At 47.5% G+C, this 17,862-nt stretch overlaps 1 protein-coding gene across 3 annotated transcripts in view; it reads right to left on the reverse strand.

Annotated features, from left to right (window-relative positions):
* LZTS3 (leucine zipper tumor suppressor family member 3) overlaps nucleotides 1–17,862 on the reverse strand; it is a 229,720-nt gene that overhangs the window by 63,969 nt on the left and 147,889 nt on the right. Inside the window, exon 1 of one of the 3 annotated variants that reach the window (XM_063925337.1) lies at nucleotides 7,413–7,498. The exons of the other annotated variants lie outside the window; for them this stretch is intronic. The gene's annotated coding sequence lies outside the window, so the exon portion shown is untranslated. Of the gene's footprint in view, nucleotides 1–7,412; nucleotides 7,499–17,862 lie in introns of those variants that run through there. 3 annotated transcript variants of the gene reach the window in all.

Consider the following 17,862-nt stretch of genomic DNA (forward strand, 5'->3'; position numbering starts at 1 on the left):
CCAGTCGGACAACATCACGGCAGTCACCCACGTAAACATACAGGGTGGCACAAGAAGCAGGAGGGCAATGGCAGAAGCTGTAAGGATTCTTCGCTGGGCGGAAAATCATGTGATAGCACTGTCAGCAGTATTCATTCCGGGAGTGGACAACTGGGAAGCAGACTTCCTCAGCACGACCTCCTCCCGGGAGAGTGGGGACTTCACCCAGAAGTCTTCCACATGATTATAAACCGTTGGGAAAAACTCGACAGGTATTGCGCCAGGTCAAGGGACCCTCAGGCAATAGCTGTAGACGTTCTGGTAACACCGTGGGTGTACCAGTCAGTGTATGTGTTCCCTCCTCTGCCTCTCATACCCAAGGTACTGAGATTGATAAGATGGAGAGGAGTAAGCACTATATTCGTGGCTCCGGATTGGCCAAGAAGGACTTGGTAACCGGAACTTCAAGAGATGCTCACGGAGGATCCGTGGCCTCTACCTCTAAGAAGGGACCTGCTCCAGCAAGGACCCTGTCTGTTCCAAGACTTACCGCGGCTGCGTTTGACGGCATGGCGGTTGAACGCCGGATCCTGAAGGAAAAAAGGCATTCCGGATGAAGTCATCCCTATCCTGATCAAAGCCAGGAAGGATGTAACCGCAAAACATTATCACCGCATTTGGCGAAAATATGTTGCGTGGTGCAAGGCCAGTAAGGCCCGACGGAGGAAATTCAACTGGGTCGATTCCTACATTTCCTGCAAACAGGAGTGTCTATGGGCCTGAAATTGGGGTCCATTAAGGTTCAAATTTCGGCCCTGTCAATTTTCTTCCAAAAAGAACTAGCTTCAGTCCCTGAAGTTCAGACGTTTGTAAAAGGGTACTGCATATACAGCCTCCTTTTGTGCCTCCAGTGGCACTTTGGGATCTCAATGTAGTTTTTGGGTTCCAAAAGCCACATTGGTTGAACCACTTAAATCTGTGGAGTTAAAATATCTCACATGGAAAGTGGTCATGCTGTTGGCCCTGGCCTGGGCCAGGCGCGTGTCAGAATTGGCGGCTTTATCCTGTAAAGGCCCTTATCTGATTTTCCATTCGGACAGGGCGGAATTGAGGACTCGTCCTCAGTTTCTCCCTAAGGTGGTTTCAGCGTTTCACCTGAACCAACCTATTGTGGTGCCTGCGGCTACTAGGGACTTGGAGGACTCCAAGTTGCTAGACGTTGTCAGGGCCCTGAAAATAAATGTTTCCAGGACGGCTGGAGTCAGGAAAACTGACTCGCTGTTTATCCTGTATGCACCCAACAAGCTGGGTGCTCCTGCTTCTAAGCAGACTATTGCTCGTTGGATTTGTAGTACAATTCAGCTTGCACATTCTGTGGCAGGCCTGCCACAGCCAAAAATCTGTAAATGCCCACTCCACAAGGAAGGGGGCCCATCTTGGGCGGCTGCCCGAGGGGTCTCGGCTTTACAACTTTGCCGAGCAGCTACTTGGTCAGGAGCAAATACGTTTGTAAAATTCTACAAAATTGATACCCTGGCTGAGGAGGACCTGGAGTTCTCTCATTTGGTGCTGCAGAGTCATCCGCACTCTCCCGCCCGTTTGGGAGCTTTGGTATAATCCCCATGGTCCTTACGGAGTCCCCAGCATCCACTTAGGACGTTAGAGAAAATAAGAATTTACTTACCGATAATTCTATTTCTCGTAGTCCGTAGTGGATGCTGGGCGCCCATCCCAAGTGCGGATTGTCTGCAATACTGGTACATAGTTATTGTTACCAAAAAAATCGGGTTATTGCTGTAGTGAGCCATCTTTTCTAGAGGCTCCTCTGTTATCATGCTGTTAACTGGGTTCAGATCACAAGTTGTACAGTGTGATTGGTGTGGCTGGTATGAGTCTTACCCGGGATTCAAAATCCTTCCTTATTGTGTACGCTCGTCCGGGCACAGTATCCTAACTGAGGCTTGGAGGAGGGTCATAGGGGGAGGAGCCAGTGCACACCAGATAGTCCTAAAGCTTTCTTTAGATTTGCCCAGTCTCCTGCGGAGCCGCTATTCCCCATGGTCCTTACGGAGTCCCCAGCATCCACTACGGAATACGAGAAATAGAATTATCGGTAAGTAAATTCTTATTTTTCTTGACTACAAGTGTACTATATGAGATAGTGCGACTGGTTGATACAACATAGCACTGAACGGTTAATTAAATCTACCGGCATAGTCTATGCCTTAAGTGTTATATACTACCCTCAAAACAATCATAAACAATGGCTACTTGCCGGATTCCAACAGGTGCATACCCTATAAATCATTTTCCTTATTATATTATAATATTATTATATATATCCTGATCAAATAACTTTGATTTAATGCCCTCAACGCTGCAATACATATCACTTTATACTGCACATTCTCACCCAGTCTGTCCAGTGGCGTACACGGCTGAGTCACGGACTGACAGCGATATAAGTATCAGTGTTCAAATCCCACACTGGGGATGAATTGTTCATTTTATTATGCAAAAATTATTGTTTTTTAATTCCTTTTGACCCCAGTAATATTTATGGTGTTATGATATAGATTACAGCCCCCCTCAGGGCTCTAATTATAGAATTAGAATATCCTTGTGACTCCCGAATATCTACATATTTCTATATACTTGTTTTTCCTTTTAATTTATTTCACTCTGAACATGGATATACCCTTTAATTGTACTCTTTTAGTATGTCTCTATAAGATATACTCTATCTGATGCTGTTTATTCTAATTTGTCTAATGATTAATCATCTCTGCCATGGTCAGCTATTTTTCCTTTTTCTTACTTTTATTTTATCTTGTATTTACCGATGTAGAGCCGTTATTGTTATTAACCACATTGCATTGCTTTTAATTATATATTGATTGTAGACACCTGTCTAATGGCCATAAATACCGGCCAAACCAGAGGTAGGAATACACCTTTGACAAAGTCACGTGGAGCGTGACGAAACGCGTTAGAATTCTACCTCTAACACACCTGCCGAGGTCTCCCATCGTGTCCACACGCACTGATCCATCTGATCCTCACCTGACGTGCTCATTTCCACCGTCAACGGTGGTGCTTTGTGCCGCTCCCGGCTAGACATCGATACCGGCGGCTTTGCTTCTCCGCTCTCCTCCCGCTGCTTAGCGTTCGTGGGCATTGCAGGACTTTGGCCGAGGACGCTCGGTTCCAATACCAGCCCACACAGAGAGGTAAAAACTGCACCTTTATTGAACACGGTGAGACTGACCAATTGAAATCTCTGGGACGGCTGTAATTACCTATCAGCCATTATTTTTACCATCATTCAGTGACTGTGGACTTTTATCAAAGATTGTTCTAATATGTTGAAAGAGAGACTTCCTTATAGAGACCATCAAGGTGTGTCTATAGATTACTTGAATGTTTATCTAAATCTAGTCATTTTTTAACTTATTTTATGGTTAAATAAATTTACATTGTTTATAACGGCTCTCATCCGTTTATTTATTTTATTTTTCCTCCTGAGAGACAGCGCAGCCGTTTTTTGGCTCTTTATTCTCAATCTATCACGTCCACAAACAGTGTACGGCAGCGCAGTCCCTCAGGAGCTTTCTTCTTTTACCTATATAAATTTATTAATTTTTCTTAGGCGCTGACAGCAGTATTTTGGTTTTTCGCACTGCTGCGAAAAACTGCAGCGTGCGATTGGATCAGAATGACCCCCATGGTGCGCATTTTGTGCAAATGAAGAAAAGAAATATACTCAATTTGCAGAGACAAATAATGCTTCCATCCAACTCTACAGCAGCCTCTGCTTCCTCAGCTCAGTATACTTATTATACCCCTTTTCCACTTACGAGCACGGGTCGCAGCCGGGAGCCTGACACGGGAGCTGCCCCCTGCTGCGACCCGTGCTCGGCCCCTTTCCCATCAGCAGTCACAACCCGGCATATGCCGGGTTGGTGACGCTTCTAGTGACGCGGCAGGGGCGCCGCAGGGAGATCACATGATCTCCCAGCGCCGCCCTTCCATACAGTGTAAACGGGAGCCGTGTCGCATCGACACGGCTCCCGTTTACACTACAACCCTACCCGGATAATTCCCGTGTCCTACCCAGGTAAATAGCCGGGTAGGATTCACGGGTCACTTGATCCGGGTTTACCCTTTTCCACTTGCAAAAACCACGGGTAAATGCGCGCCCCCGTGCATTTACCCGTGTTTTTTGAGCTAGTGGAAAAGGGGTATTATTCTTCTCCCCCAATCCTCATAGCACAATGGCAGCTAACTCTTCTCCCTACCCTCCTGAATGCCCCCAACCCCATTACTGCTGAGTACATGTGAATGCTTTGAAGTCCATCCAGCAGTGAAGGGGTCAATCACCGTACTTCTGCAATTCTCTCATCAGTGTTTGTTTATAGTCAAGAAGCAGCGTACCTGAAGCGTTAATGATTAAACCCCCCAGTGACTGGCTGCCATGCAGTAAAACATAATTCCGCAATTTACTACTTGATACTGTAACACTATTTTCTATTTTCATATACTGTAGAGTGTAAGTTCCACATGGAGAGGGACTGGTGTAAATGACTGAAATACTCTGCGCTGCGGAATATGTGTGCAAAAACTAAAAAGGGGGTATCACTAACACAGGGCAAATGGCAAATCAACAGCCAGCATCAGATGTTGCCTTTCATCAGTCCAGTGCACGGAGGCATCGTCATGTAGGTGCCATCAAACCTTACTTTTTACCCTACTTTTAGAGCAGGGATGGGAAACCTTCGGCCCTTCAGCTGTTGTTGAACTACACATACCAGCATGCCTTGCTACAGTTTTCTTATTTGGCCATGCAAAAACTGTTGCAGGGCATGCTGGGATGTCTAGTTCAACAACAGTTGGCAGGCCAAAGGTTCCCCATCCCTGTTTTAGAGTGTCCTCTCCGGGTGGTGGTATATACTAAGCAGCATCTGTGATACATCACGCCACTTATACCCCTTTTACACTCACATAGCCATGTCACTCCCGGGATGCTTCTCGGGAGTGACCCCTTTCACACTGCACTAAGACCTGGGATCGACCCGGGACAGCCCCATTTACACTGATCCCGGGATATCCCTGCAACATGCACTATAACCATACGGCAAGCAGCAACACTGTATATATGCTCAGTGGCACATACAGCCCACATGCCTGCAGCCACCCCTCACAGCGGCCAGAGCTCCCGGGGATGGGGCGTACGGGGCTGCCAGGGATGAGGCACCAGGGATGCGGCATATGAGGCATCGAAGACATGCCCAGCAGCGCCGCACGGAGCCAATGAGGGGGAGGCTGTGGCGTGCACAGGGCAGGTCCCCCCTCCTGCTAGCGGTGGGCACCGAGCACTCCCTCCGGCTGCCCCCCACCACCGTTCCCAGCTGACCCCACGGCTGCCAGATACCGGGCACCTGGGGGCACACGTCCCGGACACTCGGCGCGTACAGCCCGGGGTAATGCAGCACATCGCACCCCGCCCACGGGAACCCCCGCCTGCCGCACGTGGTTTACACCAGAAAGGGGGCTGGGAGCTAAATCGCCGGGCCTTGCCGCACCGTATCCCCGGAGCCTGCGAGGGGAGAGCTTGGCGCGGGCAGCCGGGCTGCTGACAATGGGTGACAACCCCAAGAAAGCTCCAATCCGAGGGCTTTTAACAGTCCCGGGTAGTGAATCCCGGGACGGGCCCTTTCACACTACACAGCATCCCGGGACGGTCCCGGATTCAACCCAGGTCGAGACCTGGGTTAAAATCCCAGGATGCTCGTACCGGGAAATTGTCCCTGCACCCTTTCACACTGAGAGAAATCCCGGGATGATGCGCGTTCATGTGCAATGTCCCGGGATTTTTTTTGCGAGTGTATTGGGTGATGCCGGTGACCGTAACACCAGTATGTACCTGGAAATGAGCAGAGGACAGCTCTCCTGATGAGTTCCAGCTTTAGGACCTGGGAGACCTTCTGCGCAGTGTCATGCGGGTGCCATGGGAAGTGCTGGGGGGAGCCAATGGGATACCTCTCAGGGGGAAATTCAAAAAGAAGCCCATAGACTTCCACTGGGTAACGCCATCTACAGATGGGGTCATCCACCGGGTCCAAGGTCTGGAATGTATCACATTCCGGAGCTTGAAATGAGGAGAAAACTCAGAAAATTGAATTTTCTGAGGTTTTAAATTTTTACCTTTAATACATCCCGCCCCGAGAAAGAAGCCCGGAGAGGGGTTTAGGGGGCGGGGCCGGGCTCTTGCGTCATTAGGCACCATCTGCACGTCTGCAAAATGCTGGAACGTATGGGTACGTGGGTGGGGTTAAAATGATGCAATTTTCATCATTTAGCCCCACCCCCTTCACATGGCCTCCGTGACTCCTTCCCTATCCTGCCCGCTTCTCTAAATAGTGGGCGGGATGCGGGAGACTCACCTACCCTTCTGGGGGTGCAGGAGACTATTGAAAATTGTGAAAATCCGGGACAGTAGACAAGTATACATAAAACTATGCAGCGCCAGGACAGTCAGTGCACTCGTAGGCGTAGAGACATGCAAGGCGTACAGCGAAGCTGCAGGGACAAGAGATGGGGGCAAACAGTGATATGAGGTCTAGGAGGGAATTTACTAAAGATCGATGTTGATCGGTTTAAAACAGTTTAAATGTAATTAATATTGATCTTTAGCAAATTGTGCACGCATATTCCGCGGCACTTTGCAGAGAGCATTTCACATCAGTCCCTGCCCCAGTGGAGCTTACAGTCTTTGGCGGAAAGCAGAGTGCCCCAGAGAAAACCCACGCAAGCACGGGGAGAATATACAAACTCCACACACATCACCCAAATATGTGCTGTATTCTCGTGATGGATTACCCACTGGGACAGTGATCAACTGGAATCTATGGCAGAGCAAAAACTGTAACTACTCTACCTCGTGTTACTAAATACAAATATACAGTACTGTATTGCTGTTTTCGGTTGGCAAATAATACAGTAATAAAATAATGGTATTAGTAAACAGCTTCCATATATCAGTATACCATATGTCCGTCCAATTGCCATCCCCATATTAGAATTACATAAATAGGCAGCTTCAGTACGTTCTGTGGATGGTAAAATGTTTCAGAAACATATTGCACCCAGGTGTGGCAAGCAGGCAGTTCATTGGAGCAATTCAGGGGATCTAATATTAGGATCTGACTGCAGGGGGTCATTATCGGCAGCACTTGTTTATATGCTATTATTTAGGCTGACCATATTATCCCTTTAACCTGGGACACCCATGAATTACACAGGTTCCTTGGCTGCTTAAAACCAGGTGAAGTGGAGGCTTGTAGTCAGCCAGCCACAGAACCTGTGTAATATGGTCAGCCTATGTTATTTGCTGCACCACCATACATCCCCGTGCTGTGCAATCTAGCCCTTACCTGCTCTGTGTATTGTCAGCCTCAGATCTATACACCCTCCATCTGTCCATCCAGTGTACTACTGTATTACTCTACGGACACATAACATAACCTTTGCCCCACGTGGTTGTGAATTCCACCAGTGTTTACTTTGCAGCAGGTGACTTAGTATCTGCAGCATGCGGCTCAGGACTAGAGTAACCCACAGCGACACCTGCACGCCGTCATTCAGTGTAACACATACTTGCCTACCTGACCCTCTCCATGAGGGAGAAAATGCTCTGTTCCTGGACTTTCCTGGTAATGTATGATTGCCATCACCTGTGGTGAGCTAGTTAATTGATAAGAAAGGTGTTTCACCACAGGTGATGGCAATCATACATTACCAGGAAAGTCCAGGAACAGAGCATTTTCTCCCTCATGGAGAGGGTCAGGTAGGCAAGTACGGTGTAACAACACGTCAGCCAACCCAGCATGTATGCCGGGGGTGGGGATCGTTGAGCCGACAGTAACTAGGTTGACAGTCATTAGGTCGGCCACTACTGGCCGGCACTGACTAGGTCGACACGGTCGTTAGGTCGACATGATTTTTTTTTTTTTTTGTGGTGGTGTCGTTTTCTTCGTAAAATGACCGGGAACCCCAATTAGTGCACTGTGTCCCCCTGCATGGCTCGCCTTGCTTCGGGCAAGGTTACTATTCCCATTCGTAGTCCACGTGGATTGCAAAGTATGAAAAAGTAAAAAAAAAAAAGTGAAAAACCTAGTGACCATGTCGACCAATAGTGGTCGACCTAAGTGTTAAGGATACCGGGTAGCCGGATGTACAGGTGGGTAGCCTCAGAATGAGGGTCACCAGCACTTCTGCCAGAGACAGGAGACAGTGAGGCGAAAGTACATCTTCCATATTATATTATACAGTGCGATCACTCCACAAAAGATTCCATTACTTCCTTCATATAAGATTTTCCAGTGGTCACATACTGTAAGTGAGGAAACCTCAGACACATGCGGTATGCGTGTATAAAGACATTTGGGGCTCCATAAGGGTTCTTATTGCCGACGGAATACTTGGTTTAGTGTCACAGTGTTACGAACAAATATACTGCCAGCATCTAACAATACCCATCTCTCCAGTGAGGTCCCACAATGCACCCCTCCTCAACGGTGCCCTCCGCTCTACTGCTTGCGGCCTTGTGCTGCCAGCGGCGGACTGTTAAGCAATGGCGACTTTCGTCCGGCGGAGACCTGGCAAAGCCTGGAAGGCTTAGCCGAAGCCGGGACGGATGCTGCTGGGTCCTCATTGCCGGCAATGTCTCGTTCTTAAATGGAGAACCCTTGGTGCCGCTCAGTTTGCTAGTAGCCAGACTTCGGCTACCAAACTGCGCTATGTTCTCTGCCGGACGTCTTCTCCTGCATTGTTCTCTCAGTGACTGGACATTTTAAATGTCTGCGGTTCGCAGGCTATTACATTTACCCCATACTGTAGGGGTCCTTCTGCTAAGCCTTGGAGAGAGATAAAGTACCAGCCAATCCATACCCTCCAACTGTACCTTTTTAGCAGGTACAGTACCTTTTTTTTTATGTTCTGTACCGATTTTTGGCTCTCGAAACTTCCATTGAAAGTATAAGAAAAGAGGCGTGGCCAGGCCCCTTTTACCCGTGGCCATGCCCCTTTTCTAATTTGTACCAATATTCATACCTCCCAACATGACCCTCTCCAGGAGGGACAGAATGCTCTGCTCCTGCACTTCGCTCTTACTATATGATTGCCATCACCTGTGGTGAAACACCTTTCTTATCCATTAACCCACAGGTTCTCAAACTCGGTCCTCAGGACCCCACACAGTGCATGTTTTGCAGGTCTCCTCACAGAATCCCAAGTGACATAATTAGCTCCACCTGTGGACCTTTTAAAATGTGTCAGTGAGTAATGACTACACCTGTGCACTTGCTGGGTTACCTGCAAAACATGCACTGTGTGGGGTCCTGTGGACCGAGTTTGAGAACCTATGCATTAACCTATTCAACACAGGTGCCAGCAATCATAAAGTAAGAGAAAAGTCCAGAAGCAGAGCATTTTGTCCCTCCTGGAGAGGGTCATGTTGGGAGGTATGCAATATTTATGTGTAAAATGTTGGAGGGTATGCCAATCAGCTCCAGCTTTCAGCACAGGCTGGGTTTGAAAAATTACAGGAGCTGGTTGGTTGTCAGTTTACCTCCACTTTATCTCATTCCAAAGGTTAGTACATCTGCCCTGTAGTCCATACTTGCCTACCTGACCCTCTCCGTTAGGGAGAAAATGCTCTGTTCCTGGACTTTCCTGGTAATGTATGATTGCCATCACCTGTGGTGAAACACCTTTCTTATCAATTAACTAGCTCACCACAGGTGATGGCAATCATACATTACCAGGAAAGTCCAGGAACAGAGCATTTTCTCCCTCATGGAGAGGGTCAGGTAGGCAAGTATGCTGTAGTCTCCTATCATTAATCCTCTGTACATCATACTTGCCTACCTGACGCTCTCCATGAGGGAGAAAATGCTCTGTTCCTGGACTATCCTGGTAATGTATAATTGCCATCACCTGTGGTGAGCTAGTTAATTGATAAGAAAGGTGTTTCACCACAGGTGATGGCAATCATACATTACAAGGAAAGTCCAGGAACAGAGCATTTTTTCCCTCATGGAGAGGGTCGGGTAGGCAAGTATGCTGTAGCACAGAGGTTCTCAAACTCGGTCCTCGGGAGCCCACACAGTGCATGTTTTGCAGGTAACCCAGCAGGTGCACAGGTGTATTAATTACTCACTGACACATTTTAAAAGGTCCACAGGTGGAGCTAATTATTTCACTTGCAATTCTGTGAGGAGACCTGCAAAACATGCACTGTGTGGGCCCCCAAGGACCGAGTTTGAGAACCTCTGCTGTAGCAGACCTTTGTGTCAGCCCTTTCCCATGGTTCCCCTGCTGTTCCTACCTGGAGCCACGCTTTATGGAACCACCACTACTCCATCTGGCTGAGGTCTCTGAGGAATAAACCCCTCACTGTAGACACCTGGGAGGTCCTGGGACTGGGGCGGCTGGAAGAGAGCAGTCACTCTCCACATATTCCAGCTCACGCACATACCGAGGATTCCTGGTGCCTCTCAGGGGTCACGTGCCTGACACAGCTATAAGTAATAACGCCAGATAACGTCTGCTGACAGCCGACAGATATGTCAGTGTTCTAGGATGTGCTTAGAGTGTGAATATAATGTATACACCTTGCAATCTGCCCCCCATTTCCTATATGTCAGTAGTCCGCACGCAGCAGCGTCTATTGGTGGTCACCTGTCTGCGAGTTTATGCAAATGGCGCTACAATCTCCTTCCCTAAGCTCTTACCGGGAGAGCTGTCCTATGCTAAAATCTTCATGCATACGGCATTGATAAACGTTGGTATACTTGCGAAGAGTGGCCGCATGCATTACATGCAAAATGCAATGCGTCAAGCATCCTGCCATATGTCGTAGATGTTTTCAGAGTTTGGCATACACGCTGCAAATAATACGTGAACACGCGAACGTCGGCATGACGATCGGATTGCGTGCGACTCAAAAATCAGGCCCCCTGTGTCAACAGATGTTTCCTAATGTATGAGAGCCAGTACCTGAAATATACCTTATTATGCTACCATCGTTTTCAATAATCCAGTATTTACCACCTTACCAGTAGGAGGTTGCTATTAGCAACCATTGTGACTTGTAGCAGGAAAAGCTGAAACACAGTACACAACAAAACAGTATGAATATGTACTTTGGCCCTCATTCTGAGTTGATCGCTCGCTAGCAACTTTTTGCAGCCGTGCAAACGTATAGTCGCCGCCCACGGGGGAGTGTATTTTCGCTTTGCAAGAGCGCGATCGCATGTGCAGCCGAGCGGGACGAAAAAGTTTTTTGCAGTTTCTGAGTAGCTCTGGACTTACTCAGCCCTTGGGATCACTTCAGCCTGTCCGGTCCCGGAATTGACGCCAGACACCCGCCCTGCAAACGCCTGCGGTTTCCCTACCTTTCCCAGAAAACGGTCAGTTGACACCCATAAATGCCCTCTTCATGTCAATCTCCTTGTGATCGGTTGTGCGAATGGATTAGTCGCTAGAAGCATTGCACAGCAACAGCGCTGTTTGTACCCGTACGACGCACATGCGCATTGTGGTGCATACGCATGCGCAGTAGTAACCTGATCGCTGCGCTGCGAAAAAACCCGGCAGCGAGCGATCAACTCGGAATGAGGGCCCTTGATAGGTGCAAATACCCAACATTAGCCAGGACAGCGTCACTGGTAACGCAACCAGATGCACCAGAAGGTCTCCGGGAAGTATTTTTAAATGTTGCCCACTTACCTAATGGAGAGTAAGTCTGAGCCACACCCGCTACCTATTTACATTCATCACAGCCTGATGCTGCAATATGATAAACAGTCAGGGAGCTATTACAATGGCTGGAACCATCCGCACTCATTCAGGCCTGGGACATCGCCATGGCAACAGCCTTTAGCAGGGAAACAGGTGGAAACGTGAACATCTGAAGATAATCCGAAGTGATCATTACATCATTCGTACACGGGATCTGTCACTTCATCTTCAGAAATGTAAAGCAGGGAAAATTACAAGTTATGTTAATTAAGCCGTGGATTGTAGAAAACACAACATGACGTAGCGACAGAGTCCCAGGATGTGATAATACATGGGATACTCCTGGGCCTATTAACCGTCTGTGGGGCCATAGCAAGGAGAGGGGCCCATTTATCAACGAATTTAGCTATTTAAGACTCATTGCATATGATAAATGGTGCCCAACCAATCAGCTCCTAACTGTCATGTGCTTGAAAAATGACAGTTGTAAACTGATTGGCTGGAGCACCATTTATCAAACGCAACGAGTTTTAGGGGGACATTTACTAAGCAGTGATAAGAGCGGAGAAGTGAGCCAGTGGAGAAGTGGCCCCATCAACCAATCAGCAGCTCTGTATCATTCTATAGTATGCAAATTATAGCTGTTACTTCAGTGCTGTCTCACTTCTCCGCTCTTATCACTGCTTAGTAAATGTTCCCCTTAAATAGTTAAAACCTTTTGATAAATGGGCCCCAAATTCGTTTGGCAATTCTCAGCGCAAGCCAAGTGTAGAGGGCAAGAGCTGACAATAGGCATTTCCGCAATTCCGTACGGCCGCGGCAGGTCCTCAAGCTAGTGCCAGAATCCGGCCGTGTACGCCAAAGATCCTCGCGCTAGCATGTGGTAGCCTGGCCCGCCCACTGCTTTTACGTCTGTAGCTGCAACTGTCATCACTACTAGTATCTGGTTAGCACAAAACCCCATGTTGGTGCACAAATTATCCTTTTGAAACAGGTATCAAATTTCCATCCACATGCTATAATCACGCACAGAAACAGCACATACGCCCACGATAATCCCACAATACGGAGAAGTTCTGTGTGATTGCAGGATCGCTGCCCAGACACCGGTTAGAGACACCCATTTCAACAGGTGGATCAGTCTGTGCGTACTAGCAATCGCTGTCTGTGTGAGCATTGGCTGATTGGGCGCATGTCACCGATTTCAAACTTTGGCGTATTGGCGTATGTGTGAAATCGGCGTATGTGTGAAATCCGCTAGTACCAGCAGCACTTCCACTTGTGTCCAACACTGAGTCAGGCCTGCTGGCCCTATGGAGATCTGTCTTGATGCAGCCTGTTTAAACCTACACATTTATTTATTTTTAGCAAATGAACATGAAAAGTCAATTGAATGTTTTTGCTATTGGCGGGTAGGTGCAAAAATATCATACTGTATGTGCAAGTGGCTTTCTGATTTGGGGTTTATTTTTAGACATACAGTAATAGCCTGTGTCTGGGTGTCGGCGTGTTGTACCAAGGTGGAATTAATAACATCACCGGGTCTGTGCGAGTCCGTTATGACGCATGGCCTATATTTGCCGTGGATGATCAGCCGTTAGCTTTGGTTTCCAGGAGCAGAATATGCTGTGTAGCGTTGGAGACCCTCTGCCTAATGATAAGAGACATAGGCCCTCATTCCGAGTTGTTCGCTCGCAAGCTGCTTTTAGCAGCATTGCACACGCTAAGCCGCCGCCTACTGGGAGTGAATCTTAGCTTAGCAGAATTGCGAACGAAAGATTCTCAAAATTGCGAATAGAAATTTCTTTGCAGTTTCTGAGTAGCTCGATACTTACTCTGCCACTGCGATCAGTTCAGTCAGTTTCGTTCCTGGTTTGACGTCACAAACACACCCAGCGTTCGCCCAGACACTCCCCCGTTTCTCCAGCCACTCCCGCGTTTTTCCCAGAAACTGTAGCGTTTTTTCACACACACCCATAAAACGGCCAGTTTCCGCCCAGAAACACCCACTTCCTGTCAATCACACTACGATCACCAGAACGAAGAAAAAACCTTGTAATGCCATGAGTAAAATACCAAACTTCTTAGCAAATTTACTTGGCGCAGTGCGAACATTGCGCATGCGCAATTAGCGGAAAATCGCTGCGATGCGAAGAAAATTACCGAGCGAACAACTGGGAATGAGGGCCAAGATGTGGGCCTCTGTGCCGGCTGAGGGATCATTCAGCTGCACAACGGGATCATAAACCTCGATGTAAAGTGATTACATGGCGACAAATCTCGAAGAAATCCTGAGGAGATGGATGGGGTGTCTAGAAAACCTGCACGGGAAAGCCTATTTAACAAGCAGAACGGCTGTAACTATACCACCGCAATCCTTCTTCTGATAACAGAAAAATGGATTTAAAAGATGCTTGGTTATATGAATAAAGTTTTTCTTATTGGGCAATAATTTCACTTTTTTTTAATTAGCGGAACAGAAAGCACAAGTCCGGGCTCCCAGCCAGTACCGGTCAGATGCAGTGGTGATATAGTATTGATAAATGGCGGGGATAACAGGTTTTTTAGTGCTAGGAAATAAAGTTTTTTTGTATAAATAGACCCATAAGCTAGACCCTTGGCATGCGCGTTAGCGCACAACTAACTCGCGTTTGCAGCAGCGTAAAAGTAAATATTGTGTTATTGTGTAAATCAGGCCCAAAGTAAAATTAAATGTAGCATTTTTAATTTTGACTCTATGGGAAAAATGCGGTAAAACCCCCGTTTCAGGGGTTTTACCGCATTTTCAAATGTACTAAGACCCACCCGCCGGTTTTTCGCCGCCGAGGGTATCCCATCTCTGGATGGCGATACCCTATAGAAGGGCTTCTTATCGCTGGCTGCTGCAACCCGCTGCCTCCACCACCCCTCGCCGCAGATGCCTCCCCCCCTCCCCCCCGGCATACCTTCCTCCAGGCAACCTGGACCTGGAGGGTAAACTCCTCCTCCCCCTAGCAACGCAGCCGTAGCAACGGAGGTCCGTTGCCGGAGCAATGCAGCTGGAGGGGGGAGGAGGAGGCGCCGGGGACAGCCTGCTGCCTTGTTCCCGGCAGCTGAGGAGAAGGAGAGCCCAGGGAGGTGACGCGGGGGGCCTCCGTCACCGCATTGCGATGTTGATCGCATATGTTAGTACATATGCGATCAACATCGCAGCGATTGGCGGCGAGGGGCGGTGAAGTATGTTAATACATCCCACCCTTTGTCAGTTCAGTTTATGTTTTCAGATTTTACAAAGAGGACATTTTTTTTTTAGGTTTCTCTTACCTCTCTGTTTATAACATTTCATGCATGGTGCCATATTTTTCCTTATCAGCAGATTTTGGAAGAATATATTTTTTTTTCACAGAACCCTTCTCCCCATGCCTTGAATAGTACACTTACTAACTTTGTTGGAGCAGCAGACAGCTCTGACTACAGAAATGTTAATTAGGGCCACACTGCATACGGGTGTAGTACGGTATGCCGGCGCTCGAAGTCCCGGCGACCAGCATACCGGCGCCGGGAGCCTGACCGCCGGCTTACCGACAGCGTGGTGAGCGCAAAGGAGCCCCTTGCGGGCTCGCAAAGCTGCGGGCACTGTGGCGCGCTACACTATTTTATTCTCCCTCCAGGGGGGTCGTGGACCCCCACGAGGGAGAATAGTTGTCGGTATGCCGGGTGTCGGGATTCCGGCGCCGGTATACTGTGCGCCGGGATCCCGACATTCGGCATACAGAAGACCACCCCTGCATACTGCCGCAATCCTTCTCAATAGGCAAATAGTTTCTCCGGCATAATGTACTGCAAGCCGTACATAGGAGAAAGCTCTAACAGGTGTGATTATTTTCTTTAAGATTAGTGGCTTTAGTCTGTACAGTCATCTTCAACAGCACTGAATAAAGTGATTCTTTTTATATTCAGGAACAAAAGAGATACCAGATCCTCCAGTGCTAAACGTTACAGTGTGATATGGCAGCAGGGTTAACCCCAGGCACGTTACAAGCTTCCAAAACTGTCTATACTGTGCCGCAACCAGATCAAAGATACTCAAGAATGAACAAAACATAGGAATAAGCAAGACAAAGGGACTCGGATGAAGTTCCCTGGTGAAGTGCTGTACCAGATGAAGTTCTCAGGTGAAGTACCCAGATCAAGTTCACAGATGAAGAACCCAGATAAAGTTCCTATGTGAAGTTCCCAGGTAAAGAACCAGATGAAGTTCCCAAGTGAAATACCCAGGTGAAGTTCCCAGGTGAAGTACCCATAGGAAGTATCCAGATGAAGTTCTCAGGTAAAGTGATCAGATGAAGTTCCCAGATAAAAATACACAAGTGACAGAAGTATCCAGGTGTTGATCCCAGGGAAATACCCAAGCATAGTACCCACACATCATGCTATTATGCACACTGACACACTCATCATGCTATCGTCCACACTAACATACATACGCACATCATACTATCATCCACACTAACATACACTCATCATGCGATCATCCACGCTGACATACACACATCATGCTATCATCAACACTAAGATACACACATCATGCTATCATCCACACTAACATACACTCATCATGCTAACATCCACACTAACATACACACATAATGCTATCACCCACACTGATACACACACATCATGCTATCACCCACACTAACATACACACATCATGCTATCATCCACACTAACATACACACATCATGCACACACATCATGCTATCGTCCACAACAACATGGAATCATCATGCTATCATACACACTAACATACACACATCATGCTATCATACACACTGACATACACACATCATGCTATCGTCCACAATAACATGCACACATCATGCTATCATCCACACTAACATACACACATCATGCTATCATACACATTGACACACACACATCATGCTATCGTCCACAATAACATGCACACATCATGCTATCATCCACACTAACATACACTCATCATGCTATCATCCACACTAACATACACAGATCATGCTATCATCCACACTAACATACACTCATCATGCATTCATCCACACTAACATACACACATCATGCTATCATCCACACTATCATACACACATCATGCTATCATCCACACTAACATACACTCATCATGCTTTCATCCACACTAACATACACACATCATGCTATCATCCACACTAACATACACACATCATGCTATCATCCACACTAACATACACACATCATGCTGTCATCCACATTAACATACACACATCATGCTATCATCTACACTAACATACACACATCATGCTATCATCCACACTAACATACACACATCATGCTGTCATCCACACTAACATACACTCATCATGCTATCATCCACACTAACATACACACATCATGCTATCATCCACACTAACATACACTCATCATGCTATTATACACACTAACATACACTTATCATGCTATCATCCACACTAACATACACACATCATGCTATCATACACACTAACATACACTCATCATGCAATCGTTACCACAATAACTTACACTCATCATGCTGTCGTCCACATTAACATACACACATCATGCAATCGCCGCACTAACATACACACAACATGCTATCAGAGACAAGTGATTAGTCTTTTAGCCATTTCTTATCACTAACTAGCGTTTGCCCGCGGCTTCGCTCGCGTTGGATGTCTGTTATTGCTCAGCGGAACTTATTTTATAAAGACAGTAGTGGCATCTAATATTGTGATGCTGGGTATAATTCAGACCTGATAGTAGATGTGCGAAAAAACGCACATCTATGATCAAAATCTCTGACATGCGGGCGGGACGCCCAGTACAGGGCTTGTTCGCTCCCCCCTTGCAGACATGCGAAAGCATCGCTCGGAGGCGATGCTTTCACACCTGCTGAGTTGCTCCCTGCCTAAGCAGCCTAGCTGCAAAGGCAGGCGGCTACCCGCCATGTTTTTGGCCGCGCCCCGCCCCACCCCGCAAACAATCCTGTCATGCCTGCATCGACCGGACCGCGCCCCGAAAACGCCGCCGACACGCCCCGCAACCACCCCTGCCTGGCAATCAGGCAGA

This window comes from Pseudophryne corroboree, chromosome 1 (genome assembly GCF_028390025.1).
Source record: "Pseudophryne corroboree isolate aPseCor3 chromosome 1, aPseCor3.hap2, whole genome shotgun sequence".
NCBI classification, from domain to species: domain Eukaryota; kingdom Metazoa; phylum Chordata; class Amphibia; order Anura; family Myobatrachidae; genus Pseudophryne; species Pseudophryne corroboree.